General features: G+C 41.7%; 1 protein-coding gene and 1 pseudogene across 2 annotated transcripts in view; one reads left to right on the forward strand and one right to left on the reverse strand.

Moving 5' to 3' along the window:
• The window catches only part of EBF2 (EBF transcription factor 2), a 179,869-nt gene that overhangs the window by 143,550 nt on the left and 11,860 nt on the right, over window positions 1-24,459 (reverse strand). The gene's annotated exons all lie outside the window — the stretch shown is intronic.
• Window positions 14,129-14,247, forward strand: LOC118612790 (annotated as a pseudogene).

Consider the following 24,459-nt stretch of genomic DNA (forward strand, 5'->3'; position numbering starts at 1 on the left):
ATCATCTAATCCAGGGTTGATTTGGGAAAAAACAAGATGGATAAATAAAGCGATGGATTTTAAAACAGCCTCATTTAGAAAACAAAGGCACAAGTGGAGACTGCTAGGAATTACTCTGAGAGTATGGAGAAGTGTAAGAGATACTAAGACTTCATAGTGGTCGCAAACCGAGAAGCAGAAGCTGGGCTGCAAGGTTAATACTATCCTGGATTTCTGGATCAGACTCAGACCTTAACCCCCTAAAAAGAATCACTTTCCCATAAGCTTACAACATTTCATATGTACGTGCATATGCTCGCGCGCGCTCTCTCTCTCTCTCTCTCTCTCTCTCTCTCTCTCTCTTTCTCTCCCTTTCTCTCCAGAGAAAGGAACTCCCAATTCCACCAAGCCCAGCCTGGTATAACATAAAAAGCATGGCACACAGGTTTCCCTAAAAAAAGAATTTAACCAAGCTATCTCAGCACTTTTCGAAGAAGAAGAAGAAGAAGAAGAAGAAGAAGAAGAAGAAGAAGAAGAAGAAGAAGAAGAAGAAGAAGAAGAAGAAGAAGAAGAAGAAGAAGAAGAAGAAGAAGAAGATATCACTGCATAGTTTCCAAGTGAAATAGTTTTAAATGTCCTACATTCAGGCTGTTCACAGAGGCTAATATTTGAATCCACTTGGGAGACTGTGTCCCCAATTCCAATGCAATCATCATGACCAGCAGGGCCTGGGAGATCTTCGAGGTCAATATTAGTTTTCACAAATTACATACAAGATGGACTTAAGTGACACACGGGTGTGGCTCTGTTTTTACAAAGCAGCATTTACAGCACATGGCAAGGGTCAGAGAAACCTTTTTAATGCCCAGTCCTCAGGAAATACATGGAAAATCACAATGTGCCTAGTGGCTGTAGTCACACATTTTCTCCTTTCACTGAGGTTCCCTTCGCACGTTTCCTACTCTGCACTTGACCAACAATACTGCAAAACACGTTCTGCCTTTATCACCACAAGAAGCCTCTGTTGAGAAGGACCTGGAGAGGTCATGTTCCATACCCATTAAACTGGTGTTTCTGCTACTGTTCAAGAGCAAAAGTCAGCCTGCCTGTGCCTCAGAGACAGACCGGAATGGGGCTGATATACTCAGCACATCGACCCACTCAGTCAACCACCAAAATGCTCACTGAGATGACTATAATTAATATGGAAAATCCTCTGCTGAAAAGAGTAGTAAGGGAAGTTAGGATAAGAATTATGGCTTCGCATATTTTCCCTTTTGCTTGAAATACTAATTGTTAATATTAAATAAGCAGCATTTTATCATCTTTGTTTTTCACAGCCCATGCATTTGTTCCCTTAGAAACTAAACAGAAAGAAAAAAAAAGTTACTCTACTTAGAAATGCATAGTTAACTGTGCGTCTCCAGAATAAACAAACTACCTTCAGCCCTGTTTGTCAATCTCTCCAAACAAAACCAAAACACTAAAACAAAAATAAAAACAGCAACACACTATGTGTGGATGAAATTGTATGCAAGTTTGTAAAGCAAGAGAGTTTGTGCTATTTCATACAGCTAACTCACAAACTGAAAACAAATTTTTGATAGCTTATATATTCTGAAGGGTTTCCTGCCCACATATCCTCAGAAATCCCAGGAGCTTTCCTAGACACATGGAAAATTTCAAGCTGAGCCATTTTTAAGTTATCCATGAGTGAAAAGAGTGGGGAAATCACCAAAAAAAAAAAAAAAAAAAAGAAAAAAAAAACCAGCACATGTACTAGGAGTTTGAATTTGTCATAAAATAAGAAAAAAACTTATTTTGTTCTTTCTTTGAGTTATTCGACAATGGCTAAACACACTTTGCTCAAATTTTTAAAATTTTTTTTCAGGAAGAAGAGAATCCCCTTTGTGCTGAAGCCAAGCCTGAACATATTCAGCGTGTTCTACACAAGTGCACACCAGGGAGTTCCTCAGGCACATCTACATGTAACCGTAAAACTAGCATTACCAGACACGGATCAGATCACACATCATAATGATAAATAACTGCGAGAATCATAAAGCAAGCATGGGTTTAGTATCCATCATCCAAAAAAGAATTCAATTTTTAAAATTATTTTAAAACATTTAATACAGAAATAACCACCTACGAGGTAGAGATCATTTGCTGAAACGCAAACATGGCAAAACCCTGGTAACCGGGTGTTGACTAGATTTCGTGTCTTCCAGCTGTGACTCTCTAAGAAATACTGCCCCCAAATTAAAGGTTTCCGAGGTTCTTTGCAAACAGCATCCATGTGGTATGCGGTATCTAGCAGAGTCCAGCAAGCGTGTGCCAACAACAGGCGAGGCAGAGAGGTATAGAAATTCTGGAGGGTTTAAAGTAGAAGAGTTGAACAAGTCAAGGAGAGGATAGGGGCCAAAACTGTTTTCCAGGGAAACACCCCACTCAGAAATTTAGTTACTGGCTTCATTTCATGAATCTCACATAAATATCTGAGAAGATTGCCGACAGCCTCGAGCCAAGAGGGAAAACATGCATTGAAAGAACGAGCAAGAGAAGCCAGAACATGGAATAATCATTTCACTGGACGCCCTCTGCTGCAGATACTCTTGGCTGAGATCCTGTTAAGAAGGAACGGACAGGATGGATGAGAGATACTGCCTAGCCAGGAAGGGAAGAAAACTCTGCTTTTATAAACAAACTTGTCACAAAGATAAGCCGCACATCAGAAAGGAAAGTAGGGGGGACCTGAAAGGACAGGGGCCCTGAGGTCATGGAGCCCTCCTGCCCCCCATCTCGGCTGGCACAGAAGGAGGCAAGGGAAACCCAATATGAGCATTCTCTAGCCCCGGGTGATTTTTTTTTTTCTTTCTCATAATATAACTTTGTGAATATGTTTAAGAGAGTGTCTGCTGTTATTGGTCTAATGAGCTAACTCTGAAATCTGAGCTAAAGACAGCTCCCTAGTGGCTGCCGACTGTTCCACAGACCGAAAGGAAACCCCTTCCAGGGGCCCATCAGGGCGAACCACTGCTGACAGCTTGGAACGGCACAACACACAGATTTATTTCACAGACAGCCACAGACAGGAATTTAGCACCCTGTGCTGGCCTCCTGCTTAGCGGAGAAGGTGTTAAAATGCAACCATGCAGAGCTCTCCCTTGAACAAAACCCAGTAGCGACTAATCAAGCGGTCACCCGTCCCCCAGCAGAGAACAGAGAACGCGGGCGCCCGCGCAGCTGAGCACCGCGCGGGAGCACCATCCTGACAGCTGCTGCTTCGCTGCCCGCCGCAGCGCCGGAGCTGCCTCGGAAAACGCTAAATATTGTGCGTGACCTTGCAACTTCCAAATTAATTGATTTATAAACAACGGCAAATGTTATTTATTTATTTATTTATGACATCTTGGAATGCCTGCCCTGGATCTGAGGGCACAGCGTACTGCTGAGAATATTCCCTGAGGCCTGCCCAGCAGGGAGACCCAGAAGGTGGATCTTGCTGTCCCTCGTCAAGGCGCCTTCCGCGAGTGTAGAGCCGAAAGGTGCAGACTAAATTAGGCACTGATGTGTATCGTTTACCTGTCCACTCTAAGCAAATCCATAACACAGGATTCCCTACATAACATTAGTGCATTAACTTTGTTTCATGCGTACATAGGTGCGTATTTATGTGTGTACACATGTGTGCATACATGTGGGTATGTATATAAATATACATAAATATACATGAGCACGTCTCTAAGGTAGGTAGCCTTCACCTTCAAATTTGTGAAAAAGTGGGTAATTCTTTCCCCACTGCTGCAGACTCTAAACAAGTACTCAATAGTTGATAGCTGAGCTGTTTAGAGATAGAGGCAAACTACATTTACCAAAGCGATTGAAATTGCACCCTGGTCGCTGGGGGTGTTTCCCAAGAAAATTACATGCAGTCGGTAACATTGCTTATATTGATCATTTTGCTAATCTCACTCTCGCTCACACCAGCTCTGGTTTCTTGTTTTTAAGTTGTGTTTGTGAAACAACCAGCTTGTTCTGGTAAAAGGAGGAGAAAAAAAGAAAACCAGGGGACCAAAGAGGAGGAACAGGAGAAGAAACATCTTCCTTTTATATTTTCCGAGCCCCTGGTTCCCTTGCTTTACACTCCGTTTTGAATGGCTCTAAACACTGTCTTCATCTGTTGTATTCCCAATAAACATCTCTCCTCAGGTCACTTCTCTTTCTCCCCACCGACTCTTAAAGTTTGCCAATCAATCAGTAATAATGACCAGATACTCCCTGAGTCTGCTGTTGTGACCATGCACAGCGCCGAAGGCAGAGACACGTCAGCTCGAACGGCAGTCTGCTTCTCAGAAGGTCTTTAATCAGCTGACACAGAAGTAAATGTGGGATGGCACTGAGGACTGGAAGGACCCTGCCCAGCAATGACATGCATCTTGACAGAATGGAGTCCACATTTGTCGCTACTCTCTGTGGCACCCTCCCAGGGGTGATTCGCCATCCTAGACTTAGGGAAGAATAACGTTTATTTGGACTTAAAAAATATATATGTTATCAGATTTCTGGGACACTTGCACAGCCAAAAAGGGTAAAAAATCAGTAAGAAATGGATGCCCAGGCCAGCATCCCCTCCTGTAACTCCTCCTCTAGATCAGTTCATCTTTTCCCACCTCCCTGTGGTGACTTTACAAAGGGAGCCTTGAAAGACGGAAGCCTCAGAAAACTGAAGCCAGGAGAGAAATCTCATCACTTTACGGAAGACAAATTCATCTGCTCCTATTCCAAGACAGAAAAGAGAAGATTATGCCTTGTTTATTTTTCTACTTCTCCCACTTCTTTGCAAGCATATCATTTTCCTTGTGTCACAGATTCTGGTTAAAGGAACGACATTTTATTTTTGTCCTTAAAGTGAAAAGGTGTGTATGTAGTGTGAGGGTATGAGGGGGAAGGAAGAAAAGAAGCCACAGGTAAGATGTGTTGGAGGAACTTTCTATGGAAGGCTGCCTCTGCTTACCTGTATGTATAAAACATGTATGTAAAGTTCAGACCATACTTACTAGCATAGGGAACATTAGGAAAAGTGCATTTTCATTTATATGAAAATAGTGATTTGGAGAAATACTATACAGAGAAATGGCATCAAAAATAACTAACCTGATATAGACAAAGAAATTCATCTTAACCCCAAATTGAAAATTATCTACGTAATTCCTGATGCATGCCAAGCTTGTCTCTCTGGCTCTCATCCTCACTCTCACTCTCTTCCTAGATTGGGTACCTAGTATATTTAACAGGCCCTTTCATTTCTATAAGCGTGTTTGCATTTCCAAGGTGAAATTTATTAAGACGAAGATGAAGTATGAGCCGAGGTGGGCAGATAGGGCTCTTGCCTCTTCCACTAAGAGGCAGAGTTACTGCTTTTATTCTGGACTTACACATAAATGTTCTACCTTTGAGACATTTCCCTATCGGTGGTATATGTCAGATTTCGAACAGCTTCTACTAGTGGGGCCTCCAGGTAAAAGGAAATGTCCCCTTTTCCTTGCCCAGTGGGCAGTATATACACTCAGAGACCCTCTGCACTTCTCTGTGAAACATTAAACAAAGTCTTCCCTGATGTAGGTCTTCTGCTAGTCATTCTCAAGCTAAATTCATTAATATTCACTATGTTTTAGGCATATGTTGGAGATAAATCATCAAACAGAAAGACAAAAATCTCTGCTCTCCTATAGTGGGAGGGCAATATGGACAATCAGCAAATACATGAGTAAGATATATAACACGTGAATTGGTGAAAAGCATAATGAGAAAAATCAAATAGGGAAGGGAGGTAGGAACTGTGAGACAGGGAAGGAGGCGCTTCGCTGAGGTGACATTTAAGCAAAGACCCAGAGGACATCTGAGCAAACACTTCACACTGAGACATCCAGTCTCAATTAAAAAGGAGATGTGAATTAACTGATGACAACGATTTCTCCATTAGTTTTTATCATTCTAATCACAGCCAATGGTAAAACTGCTGTATTTCTCCCCATTTTTCTCCCAGAGACCACATTGTATTTTCCCACACTCTTTTCTGCATTTTTTTCCCACTGAACTCGTACCATTTGGTTCCTGCTGACTTAAGTAATATTTGCTGAGCTTCTACCCTATGTCAACATGTTGAGGAAGAAACATCAATATGGTGTAGAAGTGGAATCTATGACATCACATGACTCTTCTCCTGCTCTAATAGTTCGTCTTCCCGCCGCTCTTGCCCCACATCCTACTTGCTTTCCTTTCCCTCTTGAGGCAGAAACATTCAGAGATCCGAATTCGGTAGTTGAGATTTGTAATTTAAGACACCCCCAAATTGTAAATAGAGGTGCTCCAGTTATAACAGTTTAGATTCCCTGGTTTTCTGATACACACTACCTAAATCACATTTCTCCTCATTATTAAAAAATCAAGGCAAGCCACAACAAGATGACTCCATGCAATTTTGTATCACAGGTAAAAGAAAACCTTGTCGATATGAAATCAGACCGTGTAAAATTCTCTCCCAGAGGAATCTGGCATTATTACATCCCCCATCAATCATGGTATTGTTTCTCCAACAACTGTATCAGATGCAGCATCCGGATATTGCTCTGTCATCTTACCAATTCAGCAGGAAAGTCAGATACCATTACAAACAATTCTAGGCCCACCAAAATCTAAACTCTTCCAGAAGACTCCAAAGCCCTCATTTGTTTCCAACTATTAGCAACTCTCCAAATTCTAGAACTTTAGTATTGGGTATAATGAAATTAGACCTAAACATTTATGTGTGACCTTACATATACATTTATGAGAATACTCTATGAATTTGACCTAGGCATATATGAAGAAATGCTATATGTACATTACAATATAACATACAATATGATAATACATTATTGATGGCATATACTTTCAATCTTAATTTATCAAAGATTAGTTCCTATTCTGGATATTTCATTTAAACACAGGCAATAATTCCCTCCAATCCATATTATAGATCACTTATAGATAGCATCTAAGCATCATTCCAAGTATCCAGGATAGATACACTAATGGATCCAGCAAAGCCTCTGCCTTCTGAATACGCCTTTTTTTTTTTTTGGTAGAAATGTGGTTTTTCTTTCATCACATACTCCAATGTGTGGGAAAATTATAAAACCAAGCTTATGCTTAAGAATAGATACTGGTTGAATCTTGAAATTGCCTTTTCTCTATCCCCTTGTGTCATTAGGAAGAAAACACATCCCCTTCCCCTTTCTCTCACTCTCTCTCACACATACACACATACTAAAAAGTTGACTTGGAAGGTTTCGATTTCCCTTAACATTTTCCCTTTGTCCCCGCCACTGAGAACCCAAAGCAAGTGAACTGAAGATACTGCCTTGGCCCCTCACAGAAAATGCCTGCAGTACACCCACCTTATAAACCTTATTTATAATCCTCTGTAAATTCGACCAAAAGTCATGAACTACATAATACTAATTCTTAGAGGTTGACATATTTCCCTGATCTTTCATGAGCCACATGGGGAAACAGTTTTCTCCTGATCTGAATGAAGAAGAAAAACAGTGATCCTAATCAACCATTTGCCCTTAGTGGCTTCCCTAAACAAATCTGGGAAAGTGCTTAAAGGCTTGGGAATAACCATGACCCTGCTTGATGCACTGTAATAACCCTACCTAATTATACTGATATAAAAACTAATTGGAAAGATAGCAAATGTCAGAGTAAGATGCAAATTGTAGGGTGTTAATTGCTGAACAGGTGCTGGAATAGAATTAAATGAGCATTCTGATTAAAAGAGTGGAAGAAACAAATGTGGACCCCCAATACAAACTTGGCCATGTGACTTCTACAGTGGTCCATTCCACTGTACTGTGCTGTGACCTCTGTTTTGTGATGGGTGGACCAAGAAAATAATGGTGACCACAGAAGAGAAGACAATATCAACATGACTTCTAGAAGCGATGGCTTAATTTGAGCCCCAGAGATGTGCAATGTGTTTTATGAGTTCTTAGATACAGGGATAAGCCTGGATAGAATCAAGAATGCATAAATGCTCCCCCTTCCCTAGCCATAAGTCTGTATCCCTTTCTACCTTGAACCAGAAGTCCTTTCCTCCCACATCAGTATACCAGTGATGAGCGCTCTAGGTGTTCATTACACATTTGTGAGTTGACCAAATGCTTATTAAGTAATTGAATCGATGGCATTGTTTGCCTTCAATAAGCTGAGGCAGCGTGAGAGCTACAGCATTGGGGTGGGATGGCATAACAAAAAGAATACAGCAGAAGATCCAATTGCTATCAGCCAGTCATTCTTGCAAATGGTATTTACCGATACTCTAGTAATTCAAACTTTAAGTAACATTTATAAGGGTGATTTTCACCTTAGCCCCACGTATCAATGAAGAATGCTTTTCCACAAACTCCTGGTGACTTGTGCAGACTTTTGTCCAACCATCATTAAATTTCCTGACATGTAGCAAAGGCTGGACCAATGGTCCCTCATGCCAAGTCCTTCAAGAGAAAAGAGCCCTGAGGGCAGCAGCTATAGGTGGATCCTGGGTGACAGCAGGAAGCAGCTCCTAAGATCTGACTTAGTACGATCCCTTCCCAATACCATGACGCCTTCCGTACTTCCACCACCTAAAGGAGCCCTTTTCTTCAGCCCCACTAGACCTCTCCGCCCAGAAAAAAAAGCTCCATGTCAAGGTCTTAATATATTTCCCAAAATACAAGCAACCTCGAAGGGAATTATTCCATTTCCAGGTAGGATGCTGCAGCTTAAATGTTCTTTTCTCCCAATAATTTGCAGCTCTTTGAGATTTATGATGCCGGAAACCTGAATGGCTCTTCAGTGCAAGGACTAGGCGGCGCAGTCCTTGCTCTCCCGGCATTTCTCACTCTGGCCTGCCCCCAGGTAGAAAAGCAATTCATTTGCTGTGCTCATTCCACCTGGGGGCCTCTTTCCCCAGTGTCTGCCAACTGTGCGCCATGCTGCCTGCTTATATTTGGGTTTGGTGATATAGACTAGCCGCAGCAGGGGACATAATTCTTCTAATTCAGACCGAACTATACTAAAATTAGAGTGGGGAACTGACAAACCCAGTTTGCTTCCTTTCATTTTTTTCTTTGTATTTAATCGATTTGGCCTCTATTTATATGGGCAAAAAATAATAAATAATATGATGGTTACATTATACAATGCTTCAACTCAGCAGCCCAATTTCAAAGTGCAAACAGGAGCTCCCAAATGCTGTAAGAGGGAAGTGTGGCTGCAGGAGGCAGGGTGAGATTTCACCTTGTTTATTTATGCTTTTATAAGGACACTGAGAATAATAATAAAACAGGATAAGAAAGAGAAAAAATTTGCTCCAGCCTAGAGATGGGTGGGTATAAACTCCTCACTCTTTCTTTTTCTTTGATCTTAAGAAAAGCTCACTCTCTCTTGTTCACTCTCTCTTTAAGGAACAAAAATAAACTGTCTCCTGAGTAATAAAGTCAAGACACTTGCCAGTAAAAATTGCTTAAGGTCGTCACTTCTGAAGGTCAAATGAGTTTTAGACAAGATGTCAGGTGGAATCACCATTCAGCACATTTAGTTAAATGGTTAAAAATAATAAAAATAATGACAGTAGTGAAGCTATTTTTTTTAAAGCACAGAAGTCAGAGGGAAAATGAGAGAACCAGATGTCTTGAAAGAATGCTGGGAAATGCTTAAGAGAAGATTTCTCCCATCCCAAACAAAACCTTCCCGGAGGATCTTTTGAGACGCTGTCAGTATCTGATGTTAATGCAACATCGTATATCTTTTTGTGTGTGTTGCTGTGGGGTTATCTTATTTATTTTATTTTAACAAAGAAGAGACAATGGGGAAAACTTTTTTTAAAGGATGGCAATTCAAGTTGACCCCAAAACGAGTGTTTCCCCAGGTCCCTTGTGCATCTGCCTTGTGGAAGGATCCAAAAGATGCAGAAGTTATGTTGCTGCAATATTAGGTTGGAATAGAAAGAGGCCGGCCTCACACTCAGCTTTTCTGACATGATGCCATCGATTTAAGTGAGGAGAAAATACCACAATCTATCCAGGTTCCAAAGGAAGATCTCTGCTTTTTATAAAATAGAGCCCGAACAGGTCGAAGCTAATCCACACTGACAGGGCAGCCCAGGTTCCAGGTCACGTCACAGCCTTTCACAGGGCAAAGTGAGCAGCCAGGCCTGGTGTTTTTTATGATCGTTCTGCTTTTCCACGGCACAGCTAACCCACAGAACCAAGAAGTCTCCTGTGCCAAGGGATGCTTTAAAACTCCAGCAAGGCCACTGTAAGACTCAAGTTCCAAGTATTGCTCGTTGCCAGTGACAATTAGAACAATCTGAAAATGTTTCTCCCAGAAAAAATACACTCTTTTTTGTTGTAAGAGGGGTGTAAACGCCAGCCAATCTCTTTTGGCACCCACTGCTGTAAGAAGTGCTTTCACTGTGCCACCTCTCGACAAAAACGCCCTCAATGAGCGTCCTCCAAGGACCAGCTTTGAAAAGGGGTTTCGCGTATCAGGTTAATGCATGCACTTGGCACGGCCCAACTTTTGCACCAAGGCTCTGGGGTATGGGGTGATAAGAGCCAGGTTCTGTTTGTTAACGATAAGGCAATTATTTCTTTGGTACTTCATAGGGAAAAAAAAAAATCTTACAGCAAAGATTCAAACAAGGATCCCTAGGGAGACAACGAACTCGTAGGTTGGAAAAGTTTTTTTTTTTTTTCCTTTACAGGAGCAAACAAATGAGCCATTGAAAGCAACAGAACGGCTAAGACAAAGTTACCGACGAACAGGCTGGCAGTCAGCTCCAGCACGAGTCCTCTGTAACTTAGGGAGGAGAAGACAGGCATCAAGGGGAAGCAGGGACAGAAAAAAAAAAGACAAACTTAAAATGAAAGGAAAGGAAAAAGAGAAAAGGAGAAAAGAACAAGAGAACAAGAACAGGGTGAAAGTAAAGAGGCAATAAAGAGAACAAAGGAGTGGCGACGGGATAGAGAAGAAACGGCGCAAGGCTCCGGTGGCACGCCCCGTGTGTTCGGGGATTGAAGGCGTTCATGAACTTGAACGAGTAAACATCAGACCTTTATTTTTGCAGCCGCCCAAGAGAAATTTAGCATTTCATCCCATTTAAAATATAGACAACGAGCCCCAGCGACAATAAGCCCCAGCAGTATTATAGATCCGTAGGATTCTCCGGACCGCCAAGGGGGTCCTTGGTGGAAGAAGGGGAGGGTAGGAACTCCAAACCCCTGGGAAGGTATTAGGCATCCCTCCCCTTTGCCGGCATGATATTTCAGAGGATAAGTGTGTATGATTTTCAGTTTGGAAAGAAGATCCTTTCCTTCTCTCCCTGGGTCAGGCTCTCTGCCTTTAGGGCAAAGTTTCCTGGCCTTTCCTGGAACTTTCTTCCCTACAACAAGCTTAGGCTTCAGAAGCCAGGGAGCTTTCAGGAAGTATTTCTCAAGATCGTCACATCTGACTCACAGCTGAGAGTCACTTCCACAGCTCTGCAGGTTAGGTCTAGCATGACAATATTTTCTGACACATTTTGCCCAGCTGGTTCCCACTAACTCTGTAAAACTCAAAAAATGGTAGACTGTGACTTTCCAAAGAAGCACATCACTGAAGCCTCACATTTAGTTTCCTATCAGGGAAAAAAAAAGAATGCTGAAAAAAAACAAGGTATCTTACAGATAAAATAGGTCTCAAAATAGGGGCTTTCTGCTCAACACTCCTTGTCCTCAGAGTTACGTCACAGAATCCCAGTTCCATGGAACTACAGATCCTACAGATCCTGCTTTCAGAGTAGACTAATATCCACAGTCAATGGACAACCGGCCCCAGACCTATGAGCGGTCAACTAGCTATGGCCCCTCACAGATGTGAGTGGGAGCAGCTGAGCCGCGTCCTTGGAAATTCCCACCCAACGTTCCAGCATCACTGGTCAGGTTGGCCTAGCCTAGCTGATAGAAATTGTGCAAACTCCCTGAACTGCTCTTCCTACTCTGGCTCCAGGTACTTAGGTTTACAGCAGACCCTGGGCCTCTTCCAGAAGTTTCTAAGCTAAAGCCCCTCTCTCTCCGTGAAGCAAGGAGACCTTATACCTTGACTTGGGGCTCCCATTGAGCTGAATTGGACAGGAAATCTTCAGAATGCATATCAGACCCAAAACCGTTTGCCTGACCAGGAGCTAAGGAAAGGAATGCATCTGTTTTCTGGGCGGGGCCGATTTTGAAAAATCTTTAAGCACGTCTTTCATTTAAAGATGAAAATGTTTTAAAGGACCTCCTCCTTAGAGAAGGAACATATTGCCCAACAGGAAAAGTTGAGGAAACTCCAAAATGTGTAGGCAGGTGCCGGCCATCAGGGTGGCAGAGGTCAGGCAGGCATAGGGTGGAGAAAAACCCTAAACAAGATACATTCCAACCAAAACCAGACAAAGACTTACCTCAGTGTCTGATTAATTTACTTCCAGTCTCAGTGATGGGAATCAGACAATTGCTTTAAAAACTCCGAAGCCACCATAAAAATAGAAAATTATTGCTTCCCGTCATGACCAAATATTAAACACAGTGCACGCCTAATGACTCTTTCCCTCCCCAGGGAAGAAGCTTTATGAACAATGAAATCCCAGCAGACACCCCGGGTTTGGGTTTGGAGGTCTCATTATAGGCTCACTGATCCAATACAATTTACAAGCTCAATGGACTCCATTCGAAGTGAAAACCGCCAACCTGGAGTTATAAATGGAACACCTACAGTGAAACCAGCATAATCAATGTCCACCAGGGAGGGAAAAGAGGAAAAGGAGGAGTGAGAAGAAAGGCGTTAGGGTTCCAGTTGCTCATGGAATGTTTCTGGCTGCCTGCATTGGAATCGAGGTAGATACCCTACTATAAAAGCAAGGAGGGGGGCGGGAGGGAGGGGGGGAAGCAAGGGACCCCAAAACCAAAGGCAAGTTGAACAAAGGAAAAAGACGGAGACGAGACAAGGTTAGGGTGTGAAGGAAGCGAGGGAATCAGAGAATTTTAAAATCTGCCATCTTTTCTTCTCCATAGGTTGACTGAACATGGCACTAAACTTTCAAAGTTAGGTTTTTTTTTAAGTTCACTAAATTACCAAGATATATGTCTTAATGTGGTTATCTTTCATCTCATGACTCAACAGCTGGATGATAAAATGCGCTAGCCACTCCACATGTATGGGCAAGCATCGAGCGGACTGATAGCGTTAAATCGAAGCAAAGTCTGGCTCTTGTTCAAACGTCAGCCAAGACCAAGCAGGCAGAGGGAGCTTCCCCTTACCTCTAACTCCATGCAATTTATCACTCGGCCTAAACAATCCCATATGTGGGAAGCGCTGAAGAAGGAGACTTCAGGAACACCAAACAAAGGCTTTCGGGGAAGTCAGAATGAAAGTGAACAGGAGATGGACGGTGGACACTAAGCAAAAGCAATGCAGGGGAGGCGACAAGTCCATAAAACAGGGTCTAGACAGAGCATGAGCAAGGCACTGAGAGGTGACAAAAGAAGAGAGGAGAGACAGAACGCCGAGGAGGGGGGTCTGGGCGAAGAAACTGGCGACGACGAGGGGGCCAAAGAACGCGGGCGCTTCCCAGTGATGCTTTCTGCTCGCCCTGCAGCCTCCCACGTGAATTTCCTAAGTGTGAATCAACTTCCACATAGACCAGAAGATGATGGCTTCTACCACTTGAAGGTAGGAAAAAACACTAAAAGAGAGGAAACAGCACGTGCTAATTGGCTCTGGGGCCAGTCATGGCTCAGGGCCTTTCACACTTCATCTCTCTCCCCCTCCCAGGGCTGTGAGGCAGCCCTCACTTCCCTATTCTTCAGATAAAAAATGGGGATTCAGGTTGTGTCGCCAGATAAAATACAAGATGCCCCATTAACTTTGAATTTCAGACAATATTTCGACATCAGAATAACCCAAACATTGCATGAGAAGGGCTTATGCTGAACAAGAATTTGTTGTCCATCTGAAACTCAAATTTAAGTGGAACATACTTATACTAAAAAGAAAAAAATCATTCCTGTTTATCTGATATTTAAATTTAACTGGGCATCCTGTCTATGGCCATGCCATCCTGAATGTGCCCAATCTCATCTGATCTCGGAAGTCAAGCAGGGTTGGGCCCAGTTAGTACTTGGATGGGAGACCACCTAGGAAGACCAGGTGTTATAGGCATAAAAAAAAATAAAAATAAAAATAAAAATAGATAGATAGATAGATAAATTTAACTGGGCATTCAATATTTTAATTTGTTAAATCCAGCAACTCCAGATTCAATCGGATGGAGGGAATGCATGAATGGGTGAATACAGGCATGGCAGAGGAGTAGCAAAACCCAGATCTGAAGCCAGATTTTATTACAGTCATTATCACACTACAGGAAGAATAGCCACTTCAAGGGCTCAACCCACATGTCATATGTACAACCTTACTTCTGAAGTAAGGAAAAGCCTTTTGCACAGAAGAAACCGGCTACATACAAAAGTACTGCTTATAGTGAAGCGAAATGCCATGAGTATGACCCTTAGCACGGTGCTTGGAAGGTGAGGAATCTTCCAAAGCTTCAGTCCAGTCAGAAGCTCTACACAGTTCAGCAACAACACATCTGATGTGAATGCCATCGTTGCTCCCGTCCCTTGCCTTGCATAGACCATCTTGGTTTTGTCCTGGGAGCTAGAGATCTTGTCCAACCCCAACTGAGTCTTTGACCTGCTTGCTACATGGGCCCTGAAGTAGCTGCTCTTCACTGGGTTTTCTTATCTAAAATGTGGGTTGACAGCCCCACTACATAGCAAAAATTAATCATGTGTATAGCTTTAAAATAATCAGGGAAACATCCTACGCAATTGTGCAAAACTGGACCCAAAACAAACAAATAAAAAAACTCACCCTTTGTCTCCAGAGAACCTACCTCGGGGCTTTATTGGAGGGGCTATGTGTAAGTAACAGCAGTTGAGGTACAGTGACCCTGAATCTACAGCCACTTTCTGAGTTCTCTTTTTTAAAAGTCTTGGTGTCTTATGAGCCATAAAATATGGACATGGTAACCTCAGAGGGGCTGGCCTGAATCCAGGGTTGCATCCTGCAAATTCTTCCACTCCTGCCATCGTATCGGTGGGATTAGGAACTTTTCCCTTATTGCCTTCTCAGATGCTCCCATTACGTGGAGCAGTCACAGTGCGTGTCCCCAGGTCTGGCTCCTTGGTGGTCTTGAGGGGGCTGGGAAAGTTTAACTTCTCTGGAAACTGAGTTTAGAATCAAATCTTCCTGGAGGACAATCATTTAATTGATTACTCAGTCCAGATTAATGAAATGCTGACTCCTTGTAGATTTAGGTCTAGCCTGCCTGACGTGCTTTGAGCTTCTTTGTCACTCAACAACTTTTTTTCTAATCAAATGCTCCATCCAATTGCAACTCTAGGTCAGTGAGAAGAGCAGAGCAACAAAGGACAATTCTTACCAGATTTCGATCAACAAATAATATAGTCAAGTTCTGGTGGGTAGAAATCTAAATCTGCAAATCATCTCCAGATAACCTCTTTCTCGTTTCCTTGGGATATATGCCCTATATCCCAGTCATCTGGCCTGTTATCCTCTTGGCCGGGTCAAAAATAGGCCCAGAAGAACTTATCCAGCCCCATTCGCTCAAATAGAAAAAGAAAATAACTGGAAGTTCTAGAAGGCTCTCTCTGTGTGAACACATAGTCTTATCGATCTTTCCCAAACTCTGGGTCCTTTGTTCCCCCAGAAAACCATCAAGAGAACTCTGGAAAGAGACACCTTTCCCAGAAACAAATATGTATTTCTCATTTCCGGCACAGCACAATTTCAGAGCACTGTTCTTATACTCCTCTTGACTCATCCACTTCCTGGCAAATCTGTTATTTAATCACATCCCACATTTTATAAGGAAGAAGCTGGACGTTGGAGCATCCCACTCTCTGTTCTAAATAACCCCATACATTCAGTCAGTCCTCTGATTTTCACTGGGAATTGATCCAGGGGATCTACATAAGCACTTTGAATGAAAGAATGTTAGTAAAAGTGAACTGGTTTGGGTCTTTTTCCCTCTTTTCTGAAGAATTACTTGTAAATGGTTTCGATTCTGGCCTCTGAGTTTCTGCTTTCTCACAAACATCCCGGCTACTAAAAAATTCACAGATTGCCAGATGGTACAACAGCAGTTCTTTGCAAAGGATCTGAGCTTTCCAGTGAACAAAGGACGGGTACTCATGGGGACAAGTGGCAACATCAGCACAAGCTTTGGAGTGGAGGAGGGGAAGTGGGGCATGGAGAGGTGAGAAAATGCGCCTTTCACCTCCAGCAACTGGTATCCGGCAGGGAAAATCTGACTCCCAACCGCTGCTGGTGGTAGGAGAGGGCATGTACAGAAGGAGTTGAAAAAAATCTAAACCAGAAATGGTGATATTTTTAGCGAAAGTCACAGAATTGGAAGTCTGTGAACATCTTCCCAGTTCCCGGTGGTACACGGTAATGAAAAGGGTGTCCACGCTTTGGTAGGTAAACTGACAAATTCCCAAAAGAGTCACCAAATGAAAAACATTCATGAACGACTATAACGTTTTCCTAATAGGTTCTTATACTTCTGTTCTCCATTTTCCAATCCATCCTCAAAGTTCTCTCTCCAAAATACTGACCTAAGCATGAACCTGCACTACTCAGAATTCTTCAATGTCTTCTTATCACCAACAAAATAATGTCAAATACTTCAGTATGGGGAAATAAAGTCTTCGAAAATCTGGACCCAGATAACTTTCGCAACTTCTCCTATTCCCCTTCACACATATCCATGCATTTCTAAAACTATGAGCAGATTTAGGAAATTCTTTCCATGTGCCCTTCCTACACACTTTCCTCCTCCTGGAATGCCCTTTGACTTTCAACTGCAAATGTCCAAGTTACAGCCATCACACCACACACTTCTACCTGGATGAAAATCATCTTCCCACTTTAGATCTTCCAGAGTTTTTATCCCTACCGCTTTTATGACACTTTTTATATTCTACATTGCATTATAATTATTTCTGAAAAAGCTTTTTTTCCATCTGAACTATAAGCTCCTGATGGGAAAGCTTATTATCTCAAGAGCACCTGGCAAAGTCCATGACATAATAGACCCCCAATAAATATTTACTAAATAAATATGGACTCATTCTTCCTTACAATGCTACATATCTGTTCTTGGCATCGTTTAATACTTATCTGCCACTGGGGGTAGGGGCGGGAGGCGGTAAGATGCTGAGCAGTTGTCAAAATACAAGTAGTCACAGGAAAGGTCCTATATGAACTGGCATAAACTCAGTCATCCAAACTCTTTTATGCTTGGCAGTGGGAGATTAGTCTAGCAACTAACATTTACTGAGTGTCTCTAATACCTAAGCCACCAGACAGACACTGTGAAAGATACAGGATAATAATTGCTATGACGTTCTTCAAAGCATCTATTCCATCATACACTAGTTGGGCACCTTACATACATTAACATATTAATATAACAACTCAACAATATCACATAGCTATTATATATTAGACTCAAGTCTTAAGTAATATACAATGTCTGACATCCAAGAATTATATTTGTGAATGATAGACAAGCTCAGAAAGGTCAAAAAAAAAGAAAAAAAAAACATCCTGACCAAAGGGAGCATATGCAATAAGTGTCACGTGAAAAGATTTTGGCTACATGAATTGATATCTTTAAGTAGGTAGGATCTGAACTAGGTCTCTAAAAGGGGATAAGATTGTATTGGCAGAGAGTTCCGCGTGGGTATTCCAGGTGGAAATGGTGTGTGCAAAGAAAGAGAAGAGGAAATACTCAAAGTCTGCTTGATGGAACAAACATTTTGATTTTATCTGGAGTCACAGAGAAGGACTAGAAAACTGGAACCTATCTACCATCCACTTACCAGAGCATTTTTCGCAGTTTGTAAGTATATATTTCTTTGTATGATTACTTAAGCTGTTAAATCCATGAGAGTAGGAACCATACCTGATGGTCTCTCAGGGCTAAGAATTCACAAACATTAGCTTAACAACTGGACAACAGAAAAAATTACTAAATCAATAAATACGGGAATGAACCACTGTATAGAAGCCTAAACTAGTGTGTGTCGAACCCAAAAGATCTGCGAGTCTAGGAAGATTGGCTAGTCAAATGGAATACATGTAATTCCTAAAAACTGACCCAGCCACAAAGTGAACGTTTGATCTTTTCAGTACCACCCCTTTAATCAGGAGGAAGAGAGTCATTTTCTCAAAGAAAATTGCATTTCTTTTTTAATACTTGGCTCAGGCTGTCATCCAGTGAAGAGCATCAACCCAAAGGGACATTTTTTTTCTACACTAGCAAATAGAAGAGCCCCTTTCTCCTACCTGTGTCTCCCTGAACTTACCAAGAAACTAGCAAAGATTTTACTAGCAAACAAAGAAAGGAGAACATGAAAGAATGATGCATTCACTTTGGGTAGATAATCTGTGTTTTTAGTGAGAAAATCTAAACCTTCCCTAAGGGAATGGAATTTTCACTAAACAAAAAAAAAAAAAAAATTGCCCGGGGCCAGGCTTTTGTAGACTCTTCACAGCACTGGGCTCCCCTCCACTGGAGATGGGGAGTCTGAGCAAAAGAGGCACATATTAATAGACCTGTAAATTATTGATGAGCAAGGATGATGAATTAGCATGCCTGACACCCAAACCTGGGCCCTCAGCTAGAGGCAGAGAATTTAGAGCCGGAAGGTAATATAAAGGTCACCCATTAATCCAATGCACTTCACTTTAGGGACAGGGAAACTGAGGCTCAGAGAGGCAGCTCATGACTTCTGTAATGTTAAACAGCTACTTAGTGACTGGTTGGGGGCCAGAAGCAGAAGTTCTGATTCTAATCCAAGGCCAGTTTTACTATACCATGCTATCGCTCTGATGTGCTGGAGACTCCAACCTGTCACACAGCTGAATGTGACCTGTACAATCTCAGAGTCAAATGACAGTTCAGGGGCCAAAGATGTCCACCACTTCCTCAAAGAACAGATCATCTCTCCAAGTTCCCATCAGTTCTCCCAGACCCTATTCTTCGAAAGCTCTAAATTCTGGAAAGTTTTGCCTTCTATTAACCAAAATCTTTTTTCTCCATAACTTCCATCCATTTACTACACTCCAATTTCACCACTGAAACTGGCAATGTGAATTTGGCCAAATTATCTAACTCCTTAAAACTTGTTTTTTCCTTTATAAAACATTCTCAGCCATTAAAGATTAAGTGCCAATTAAATGTTGAATATTGGTCTTATCCATCCTCCTCAGAGACAGAATTCTTCACTGAGGAAGTATCACTGATGGCATATCTAGCTTGTGCATTTCTGGGGAAAGAGAGCAAGTGGGATCGAAAACCAGCCTGAGTGGCTCAGGACAGCAGAAATCTGATGGGTTTCGTGGATATATATCTTACCAAGAGCTCAACTCTAACTATTATCCAAATACTGCTTCTATGCTAAAAGAGAGAGTGGAGTTAAAAGTAGAACTACACTGCAAATCAAGACTACATTAACATGGAGTTCACCTGATAAATTAATAAAAAGAAAAACTCCACTGTTCAGGATTAATGCAATACTCTCTAACACACATGCAATTGGTAAGGGCTTTACTCCTCACAGTTACTTTCTGAAAGTTCCCATCCCACAAATAACTCTCTCTCCTGGAGTTAAATGATACGCTGGAAAGAGGAATGACAAGTAGGGCCCAGAGGAAAGAGGATCCAAACATGTGGAAGAAGGTAGTTGGTAAAGCAGAGAGAGGCAGACGATGGATGTGCTAGATGGCAGGGGAAGGGTAAACAAGAAGCCTGGACCGAAGGGTGAAGACACCTATCAAGACCGTGACAGGAGAAACTTTATTTAAAAAAAAAAAAAAAGTGTCATGCCCATTAGGATGGTAACTATCAAAAAACAAAAACAAACAAACAACACCAAAAATAACCACCCCCAAAAAAGAAAATAGTAATGTGGGGATGTAGAGAAATTAGAACATTTGTGCACTGTTGGTGGGTATGTAAAATGGTGTAGCCACAATGGAAATGGTATGGCGGTTATTTGAAATACCATATGATGCAGCAACTCCAAAAAAAATTAAAAGCAGGTACTCAAAGAGATCTATATCCACCCATGTTCATAACAGCATTATTCACAATGGCCAAAAGGTCAAAGCAACCCAAGCATCCACCAGCAATGAATGGATAAACAAAATATAGTATATCCATACAATGGAATATTAATCAGCCTTAAAAAGGAAGGAAATTCTGACACATTACAACATGAAAGAAACTTGAGGATATTATGCCAAGGGAAATAAGCCAGTCATAAAAGGACAAATATTATGCGATTCCATTTATATGAGATACCTAGAGTAGTCAGACTCACAGGGACAGAAAGTAGAATGGCGGTTGCCGGGGGCTGGGAGGATTGGAAATGAGTTCAATGGGGACAGAGTTTCAGTTTTGCAAGATGAAAAGAGTTCTGGAGATGGATGCTAGTGATGGTTGCACAACAACATGAACATATGTAATATCTCTGAACATATTCCTGGTTAAGATGGCCGATTTTATGTTGTGTGTGTTTTACCACAATTAACCTTTTTTAAAAAAAAAAATAGGAAGATAGTACCAGGAAAAACCCTCACGGGAAACTAAACACCAAGTATTTCTGAGTAAACCTTTTGAATGAGGGTCATTCGGTTGTTTGTTTGGCTTTTTCAAAAAATAAAATGAATAAAAATACATCAGCATTTGAAATGGTCCTCCTGAGAACAGAGCTCAGAAATATAGAACAATGTCCCAAGACAAAAGACTGGAGCAGTTAGCATGGGAGAAATAGGTTGGATCCACCCTTTCAACGGAAAATATCTGACCAGTAGTCACGTGGGCAGAGACAGCCAACAAAGATTCAAAAGAAATCTTACCCTCCTCACCCATCTGACTTTTCATGGGGCTGCAAGTCAGGATCAGTTGCGACTCTTCCTTTTCCTCCCATATCAGTGAGACAGTTCCTAACTTCCTCTTCCCATAGGCCCCAGATTATTCTGAGCCTGACATTGACAAGATATTCAGAAGAAAATTCCAGACAGACAATAGAGTTTGAAGAGCCCATGGCCCATCAAAAACAATTGAATTAGAGCTTCCCCTCTAAAACCAAAAAATATGAATCAGTGTGAGCCTTTTTCTTCTTAATTTACCACAAACAGTCCTTTAGAGGCAAGATTTAGGCAGAAGACCACAGCAAGGAAGCTGTTCTCATTGTTGTTTTTGTTCTGTTCTGTTTTGTTTTTTTGAATTTTTTTTTTTTTCAGAAAAGGACTTTGGATTTTTACAATAAAACTTAATACACCCTCCTCCCACTCTGCATACACACACATTTGCACACAGAAGGAAGGCTCTGCCGGAGGCCAAGAGTCACAGCAAGTTTTGCTGGGCTGTGTGTTGGCTGGGCTTTTGGGAGAGGGGTGTGGCTGCCCAAGAATTCACAAAAGCATGCTGGAAAGACAACTCAAAATAAAATTAAATTTCTGTTTCTAGAGAGATCAAGGATGGAGTAATTTAGCAGGGGAAAAAGAATTCCCAGTCTGGGGCTAAGTCTTAGGAAATGAAGAACTAAGTCTCTATGGAGGCCATCCTATTGTAAAATCCAATGATATTCAATTAAGAGGCTACAAGGTAGCAAAAGCTATTTGTTATATTTCAAGAAGCCTATTAGAAACTGAATATCTACCCAGGATGTAGTCACATGAGCCAAGTGAAAGGTCACGTTGTTTTGTGTTTGAGGTAGAAGTCTATCCAGTCAGTGTGGTAACATGACATATCATGTCTCATCAGGATCAGAAACTCCGATTGGCCATTGATGAAATCAAGGGCATTTCTGGGATGAGATTTTTCCTTCTCATTCTTTTATATGTCTTTGATTCATAAAAATTGAATTACAGCTGAATTATTACTTGTTAAATGCGGTTTGGCAGGCAAATCTTGCAAAACCCTGAGTTCATCAAGGAAAAAATTAAAAGGGTGTTAGGTGGTGAAAAGTTTGGAAACCACTCTTGAGCATCCTCTCTCCTCCCCTGAACATGCACAATTTCAAGGGAATAAACAGGGTTCCCCGGAGCCAGAGTGGATCGTGCCTGTTGTGTGAGAAAACTCAGAGAGACAGTGTAAATTAACTGCATCTGGTTAGACTGAGCATGAGGAGGAGGAGATAATTAGTTGGCAGTATAGGAACAAGGGCAAAGAAGAGAGTTCTATATTTATTCAGAGAAAATCCAAAATAGACTACTTTGCACCCGTTTGGTGTTCCTGGGTGATCTTGACATCTCCAAGTTAGCAGATGTTGAACCCAGGGACCAGATGTACAACCCAACCAAGCCCCTGATGACACAAACCACCCATCCCACCTCCAATAAATGGAAACCTGACTTCATCCCCTTCCTCTTCCACAAATGAAGTGAAGAAGCCTCAGTAAGCCCAAAAGACATTCAGGAACAATAAGACCAGATTCCGATGAGGGAACAATATCTTAAACACAAGCCCTACAATGACTATGCCGAACAAATACATCTGTTTAAAATAAAATGAGTTCTCTAAAAACTTGGCCCTGATCAATTTATGTACCCTTTGGTATGTATGTGTAGGTGTGCAGCATTTCAGAAGTAACACATATTTCAAGTGATGCAGAGACATCACTGGGCTGTTTTATTGTGCATAGAACAGTAAAAATAAATGCCACAGTCACATAAACCTCCATAACATGCAGCTATATACAGTTTCTATCTTCTTGGAAGAATTTAAGGTATTCTAGCACAAACAATAAAAGCCTCCAATATGAAAATCTTTTCCTCCATAGATGCAAAATAACTGCTTTCTTTTGTTCAGGTAACATGTGTATTATGTAGGAAGAAAACAAGTAAATTCAGCTTCATCCGTGGGTGCAGGTTCTATGTAATTTCTTACAGTGAGAACTGCTATTAAGTGCAGAGTCATTCAATGTGCACTTACGAGGTATACAGTGCAGCTTGCCATTTATGGGTTTGCAAACATTTCTAAAGCTGCTTTATGGAATGTTTATTACAAGAAAAGATGTAACGATCCTGAGGTGAGAGTACCTTCTTGAAAGGGCAGCAAAAAGTTAGTGAAAAAGACTAGACGAACATTAGGGAGCTCAGTGGACATGCTGAATAGGACTAGATCTGCTCTCAGCCTTCAAATTTCCCCTGTGGAGCCAAGGGCATCCTGGGAAGTTGGGTAATGATGGCAAATGCAAGCAGCACACCCAGCTCGCGTCAGTTAGGACAGAGGGTGCTGGGAGAAGGCAGCTGTGGCTGTGAGAGGAGCACAGGCCTAGAAGTAAAGACAGCTGTTTTCCAGTGCCAGCTCTGCTCCGACAAGCTTGTGTAAATGTGGGCAACTCCAGTTACCAGGATTCAGTCTTGTCATCTATCAGAAGAGGAAAATATAGCTGGCCCCAAAGAGTTCTTGCAACTATTTAATTTGAAGCTCTTATGCACTTTCAGGGGGAAAAGAATTACATGTAACTTCCTAAAATTGGTCCCTCCTGAACCTCTTAAGATGGCAAGTCATCATACACATCCCACAAACATTTTCTATTTGGCCATCATCCTCTTCCAAGCATCTTAGACAATACTGCAAAACTGCTGCAGCTATTTTAGTAGCCTCCTGAAACCTACGGAAGCAGGCAGTACCCTCCAGCTCCCCCCACCAATCGTACTGTTGAAGAACAGAGATGCAGATGCTGAGTGTTTTGTCCAAGGTCAGAAGCTAGGACAGAATCAGAATTTCAGCCTCCTTGTTCCTAGGGCTATCCTGTACTTTCCACAAAGAAACCAAGCTGACTTTCTGCAAAGAAACCAAGCTGGCTTTCTGGGAAGAATGCCAGAGGTTCCATTCTCCCAACTGAGAATTCATTGGAATATTGGAATAACAACTTTGGAGACTGTGATCTCTCCAATCCATTTCAGGACCTGGCTAGAAACATGAAAACCCAAAGAAAGAAGCAACAGGGAATTATTCCGTTTTTTAACGAAAGAGAAAAAATTAGGGGTGGGAATATGGGATTTCTTAAAAATTACATGATTGCTGGAAGTTAATTTCATATTTCTTCATTGGTTTGTAAGTTCTGTTTCCAATCACAAAAACAGACAGCTGAGGATGCTTAAGTCACATTTCAATGAATTAGCATCTTGTCCCAAAGAATCCTTCCCACTCCGAGTATAACACAGAACCCAGAATGCAGTCCTCTGTGGTAGAAAGGAATCTCCCGCAATGTGATAGTTTGTCATAATCCCTGAAACTGTAATCTAAGTCAGAAGTCTTAA

The sequence above is a fragment of the Rousettus aegyptiacus genome, unplaced genomic scaffold (genome assembly GCF_014176215.1).
Source record: "Rousettus aegyptiacus isolate mRouAeg1 unplaced genomic scaffold, mRouAeg1.p scaffold_m13_p_16, whole genome shotgun sequence".
In the NCBI taxonomy this organism is placed as follows: Eukaryota; Metazoa; Chordata; class Mammalia; order Chiroptera; family Pteropodidae; genus Rousettus; species Rousettus aegyptiacus.